Genomic DNA, 7,031 nt, shown 5'->3' with positions numbered 1-7,031 from the left:
AGAATAAGGGTGATATACAAGATTGCACAAACTATCATGGTATAAAACTCATGAGTCATACTATGAAACTTTGGGAAAGGGTGATTAAGTCTAGGTTGAGGAAGGTTGTCATGATATCGGAGAATCAATTTGGTATTATGCCTAGAAGATCAACTATGGAAGCTATATATCTTCTTAGACAACTTATTGAGAAAAATAGAGAGAAGAACAAAGATTTGCATATGGTTTTTATTGATTTGGAGAAGGCTTACGATAGAGTACCTAGGGACGTTCTCTGGTGGACAATGATGAAGAAAGGTGTTTCTCTCAAGTACATTAGTATAATTAAAGATATGTATGAAGGAGTAGTAACCAATGTCCGCACTTGTGGAGGGGTGACAACCAATTTTCCTATAACGGTTGGGTTACATCAAGGATCTGTTTTAAGCCCTTTCCTATTTGCTATAGTGATGGATGAGCTTACAAGATCAATTCAAGAAAATGTGTCGTGGTGTATGTTATTTGCTGATGATATTGTTTTGATTGATGAGTCTAGAGCTGGGGTTAATGCTAAGTTAGAATTATGGAGACAGACATTGGAAGCAAGAGGTTTTAAGTTGAGTAAGAGTAAGACAGAATACATGGAATGTCGGTTTAGTAAGCAACGAAGTAGTGATGGGAGTGTAGTGAAGCTTGGTGAGCAAAAAATACCAGTGGATGATTCTTTCAAATATTTGGGATCTATCATTCAAAAGTATGGAGAAATTGATGGAGATGTAAATCATAGGATAAAGGTTGGGTGGATGAAATGGAAGAGTGCAATTGGAGTGTTGTGCGATCGTAGAATGTCATTGCGGTTGAAGGTAAAGTTTTATAGGACGACTATTAGGCCCGCTTTACTATATAGTACAGAATGTTGGGCTGCCAAGAGACATCATATTTAAAAAATGAGTATAGCTGAGATGTGTATGCTGAGATGGATGTGTGAAAATACAATAAAAGATAAGATTCGGAACGATGAGATACGTAAGAAGGTAGGCGTTGCACCCATTGAAAATAAGATGAGAGAGAGTCGTTTACGGTGGTTTGGACATATTCGACGAAGGCCTAATGATGCTCCAGTTAAAAGGATGGAGAAATAGGAAAATATATTAGTTAAAAGAGGTCGGGGTAGGCCTAGGAAGACATGAATGGAGGTGATAGGAAAGGATATGAATGCTTTGAACCTCACCGAGGACATGGCATTGGATAGAAATGAATGGAGGAGAAGGATTCATGTGGAAGACCCAAAATGATTTTCTTTGTTGGTTCATATAGCCGACCCCAATTGTTTTGGGATGAAGGCGTAGTTGTTGTTGTTGTACTCATTTTTAATGCCCAAACATTAGAGGAGAAGGAAGGGTTTGAAATCATGTAAGTAGGATCTAAGGGCACTTGGATCCCCCTCTCTTGGTCTTCCAGTTGTTGTAGCAAGGGCACACCTCCTTGTGGGCATAAGTGCCTGGTGGCATACACCTGCACTTGAAGCAGCATTTTTGGCAATAGAACATGCATGGCTTGTAATATGCAGTCTTGGAGCACCTAAAAGTGCAAGCCCCTGGGCACTCTGCAACATAGATTTTGAAAACAGAAACTATAATCCAAGAGAAATAAGTAACAAGTATTCTTGATGAACTTAATTTTGCACCATTAACATAAAAGTAAGCAAAATCTATAAAGTAGGAAATCTTAAACTCATTAGCATACCTGATTGAGAAAATCCAGAATGCATGTGCTTATGCTGAAAATAACCAGAAAATAGGTGTAACTTGTATTTCAAAAGGGAAAAGAAGAAACCGTGAAAAGAACAGTTTTTTTCTTCTTTTTCTACTTTTGTAACATTCATACCTTTGGAGTCGTTGAAGCAATTATTATCTCTCTCTTGTGTGAAACTGCCTGTGCAATATAAAAGGAAAATGCAGATTAAACTTCGAAACACCGAAGTTTTAGTGAACCGTTATTTAGACTGGTGAAAAGGTTACCAGAGCAGAGTCTGCAACTAGCAATGCACAACACAGAGCCAAGAGGAACAGACAGAGAACAGCTCTCACCATAAGGCCGTTCCTTGCAGAAGCAAAGCTCGATTGGAAACCAAGATATGAAGTGAAAACATGAAGTGGATACTTTTATAAAAGAAAAAAGAAATTTTCAACTACCAACGATACTTTCCTGCTTTCTTTATACTAGTAGCTTGTTCAGTATATTTATTTTGCCTTTTGCTCAGAGAGAGCGTGGGAGTGAAATGAAAGCATCACTACATGATATGGTACGGCTACGTGGCTTTTACGGTTGAATACAAGCTGGAGAGGTGGTGTTGATTCATTCTCCACCAACAGAATCATGACTGGACTAAATTATGACTATCTGCAGAGCATGATTGACATAAATCACATATTTGAAGAACTTTAGGTCTTTGCAATAAAAGAATCAATCCGTGATAGGTACTGCTTTACAACAACTCTGTGTGGGATTCTTAAGTGACTGCTCAAAAGAAGTTTATATTCTCTTGCCTTTCCGCAGTGTGGATTCATGCATTCATGCCTTCTTGAATGTGGGTGTGTGCACGCTCGCAAGGGATCCCTCGTTGGTAGGGGTGACTTGTGAATGTCACCAAGTTGATGGGATGTCACAAATTTTAATCCCACAGGTGGCATCCTTTGCAGCAAGGTCAAAGCTTGGTATTCCCCAGTGGTCAGGGAGAACCTCAAGGGTTTTATCAACCTGAGTCCAGCCAATGTGTTATCGGTGATGGGGAGGGAGGTTTACTCGGGTTAACCAAAAAAAAAAAATGTGTGCGTTACTGAAGAGCAGCCCACTGATGACTGACCTACACCACCAGTCGCCATGAATTCAAGAATGCAGAGCCCCATAGCATGTGCATGACAAAAAGCACTTCACATGATCCCTGTTTTCACACGAAAAAAACATTAAAACAAGTACTGTCAGAGCTCTCACACATAGTTGGAGGCACACCGACATTAATATAGTAAATTTTACCAAATGGACTTGATTTTGTTAACAAAACCATTAGAACCAAACGGAGGTCTGCTACTGCTGCACTGACAGTTGGATAATCTGCTTGTTCCTTCATGGTTAATTCCTTATGTTGAGAGTCTTGAGGTGCATAGATAGTAGAAAATTTGTCAGTGGCCCGTAGGACAAACAGTATCTATTGAGCCCTACGATTCAGTTTAGAGGTCCTGAATTCAAATCCAGGCTGCTTTAATAGGCTTCCTTGGCAACAGTGATCTGACTTTCTTTTTTGGAGTAATTCATGTCAAACTTGGTCTGTCTCCCAGGCACAACACTAGTATCATATTATTGTTAATAGTATTATAAACTGTTTTTTGTTGTGATTTTAAAGAAAAGATGGTTTAAATGAATTTCAAAAACCTATTACAACACCAAAGAGGAAATATTGAAATGATATAAGCAGAAGGAACTAGGGAAAGAGGAAGATCAACGAAGACTTTCAAAGAAATTGTGAGAGGAGATATAAAATATTGTAAGGTGACCATTTTTATAGTTCTTGATAGGAACGAATGTTGAAACAAAACTTGTAAAGTTGGAATAGGGTTTGATGATGATGATGAGAATCAAACCCAATCTAAATTAGTGACCCTCAAGTCTAAGCCATATGGGAAGAATGATGTAACAAATGAAGTTCATGACCATGGTTAGTTCGATTACTGGTGACTCAGACCGATTCACCACCCCCATGAGGAAGCAGATCAGGTCATGCTGAACATGAGCTTTTTTGCTCATGCCAACATCGTGGCCGTCCGTTTTGTATTTTGAAAAGTTAAAAAGTCAACAGAACAGTTATATGCTACATGGCATTCATCCAAAATGCAAACAGACGACCACGATGTTGGCATTAGCAAAAAGCTCATGTTCAGCATGACCTGATCTGATTTCCCACGAGTGTGTGAACTGCAGTGTCCATAGTAAGTGTGTCTCAATTCTACTGGTTTTATCCTTTATATAGCTTTCTATAAGCATGTATGGGATTTTGAAACCAACATTCCATGTTTAAAGATGCATAGTTCAGCTTTCAACTTATCATCAATTGAAAAAAAAAAGAAAAGAAAAGACGGATGATACAACTGTTTAAGCATCATGCTGAACAATGGGTGAAACTGAAGTCTAACTATTTGTGTACAGCACCAATTACTCTGCAACTTATAACCATTTTGTGATCCAAAACTAAACAACATGAACACATTCGTATTGCAGCATCAGAACTTATCAGCAGACCATGCAATTGAACATCCATGTCCTATTCGTCAACCAATTGGATTTCTCAAAAAATGTTCCAGTTGAGCTCTTGTTCAGCCCTACAGACTGGACATTTGTACAACGTGCAGATTCTAGAAAATTCTTGCCTTGAAACCCAGTACATATTTTCACTTCCCCATAACAACAAACAACAACAACAACAACTACGCCTTCATCCCAAAACAATTGGGGTCAGCGATATGAACCAAAAAAGAAATTCATTTTGGGTCTTCCACATGAATCCTTTTCCTCCAATCATTTCTATCCAACGCCATGTCCTCGGTGAGGTTCAAAGCATTCATATCCTTTCCTATCATCTCCATCCAAGTCTTCCTAGGCCTACCCCGACCTCTTTTAACTAATATATTTTCCCATTTCTCCAACCTTCTAACTGGAGCATCATTAGGCCTTCGCCGAATATGTCCAAACCACCGTAAACGATTCTCTCGCATCTTATTTTCAATGGGTGCAACACCTACCTTCTTACGTATCTCTTCGTTCCGAATCTTATCTTTTATTGTATTTCCACACATCCATCTAAGCATCCGCATCTCAGCTACACTCATTTTTTGAATATGATGTCTCTTGGCAGCCCAACATTCCGTACCATATAGTAAAGCGGGTCTAATAGTCGTCCTATAAAACTTTCCCTTCAACCGCAATGGCATTCTACGATCGCACAGCACTCCAGTAGCACTTTTCCATTTCATCCACCCAACCTTTATCCTATGATTTACATCTCCATCAATTTCTCCATACTTTTGAATGATGGATCCCAAATATTTGAAATAATCATTCACCGGTATATCTTGCTCACCAAGCTTCACTACACTCCCATCACTACTTCGTTGCTTACTAAATCGACATTCCATATAATCAGTCTTACTCTTACTCAACTTAAAACCTCTAGCTTCCAATGTCTGTCTCCATAATTCTAACTTAGCATTAACCCCAGCTCTAGACTCATCAATCAAAACAATATCATCAGCAAACAACATACACCACGGTACATTTTCTTGAATTGATCTCGTAAGCTCATCCATCACTATCGCAAATAGGAAAGGGCTTAAAGCAGATCCTTGATGTAACCCAACCGTTATCGGAAAATTGGTTGTCACCCCTCCACAAGTGCGGACATTGGTTACTACTCCTTCATACATATCTTTAATTATACTAATGTACTTGAGAGAAACACCTTTCTTCATCATTGTCCACCAGAGAACGTCCCTAGGTACTCTATCGTATGCCTTCTCTAAATCAATAAAAACCATATGCAAATCTTTGTTCCTCTCTCTATATCTTTCAATAAGTTGTCTAAGAAGATGTATAGCTTCCATAGTTGATCTTCCAGGCATAAAACCAAATTGATTCTCCGATATCATGACAACCTTCCTCAACCTAGACTCAATCACCCTCTCCCAAAGTTTCATAGTATGACTCATGAGTTTTATACCACGATAGTTTGTGCAATCTTGTATATCACCCTTATTCTTATATAAAGGCACCAAAGTACTCTTCCTCCACTCATTAGGCATCTTATTTGTTCGCCAAATCAAGTTAAAAAGATTTTTCAACCATTCTAAACCTTTCTCTCCCAAGCATTTCCAAGCCTCGATAGGTATACCATCTGGGCCAACTGCCCTTCTTGATTTCATTTTCTTCAAAGCCTCTGCAATTTCTTTCTTTTGAATCTTGCGCATGAAGTCACGATTTATCTCATGAAAAGGAATGGAGAAGTCTCCAAGATCTTGAGCATGACTATCATTAAATAGCTTATCAAAATAATCTTTCCATCTCTCCTTAATCTCCTCATCTTTGACTAAAACCCTTTGCGTTTCATCTTTGATACATCTAACCATACCCAAATCCTTCGATTTCCTATCTCTCATCTTTGCAAGCCTATAAATATCCTTCTCGCCTTCTTTGGTATCCAACTTGTCATAAACCTCCTTATATACCTTAGCCCTCGCGTTTCGAACAACTTTTTTAGCTTCCTTCTTTGCTATCATATACTTCTCCAAATTCTCATTATCACGACTCTTACTTAGATTTCTATAACACTCTCTTTTAACCTTAATAGCTAATTTGACATCCTCGTTCCACCATGATGTATCCTTACCTAGTGGTGCACCGCCTTTAGACTCACCCAATACCTCCTTAGCTACTTTTCTCATACCACCCGCTATCTTATTCCACATTGATTCTGAATCCTCCTCGAGACACCAATCAACTTCCTTAACTACCTGCTCTATAAACATTCCTTGTTTAGCTTCTTTCAGTGCCCACCACTTAATTCTAGGATCTATCCTATGTCTATCCCTTTTGCGGCATTGTCTAATTCTAAGATCTAAAATTAAGACTCTATGTTGTGTAGCTACACTTTCTCCTGGTATAACCTTACAATCGATGCAACAACCCCTATCTCTCTTTCTAAGTAGGAAAAAATCTATCTGACTCGTATTAACCCCACTTTTAAATGTTACTAGGTGAGACTCCCTCTTCCTAAACCAAGTGTTTGCTAAGATCATATCATAGGACAAACAAAAATCTAAAATCCTTTCTCCACTTTCATTTCTTTCTCCTATACCATAGCCTCCATGGATATTCTCAAATCCATCCCTACTAATGCCTACATGTCCATTAAGGTCACCGCCGATGAAAAGCTTTTCTCCATAAGATGTCTCTTGTACTACTCCATCTAAATCTTCCCAAAATTGATGCTTAATGGAATCATC

The sequence above is a fragment of the Nuphar pumila genome, chromosome 12 (genome assembly GCF_984573655.1).
Source record: "Nuphar pumila chromosome 12, dmNupPumi1.hap1.1, whole genome shotgun sequence".
Taxonomy (NCBI): domain Eukaryota; kingdom Viridiplantae; phylum Streptophyta; class Magnoliopsida; order Nymphaeales; family Nymphaeaceae; genus Nuphar; species Nuphar pumila.
Note: the sequence above shows the minus strand (reverse complement) of the source record.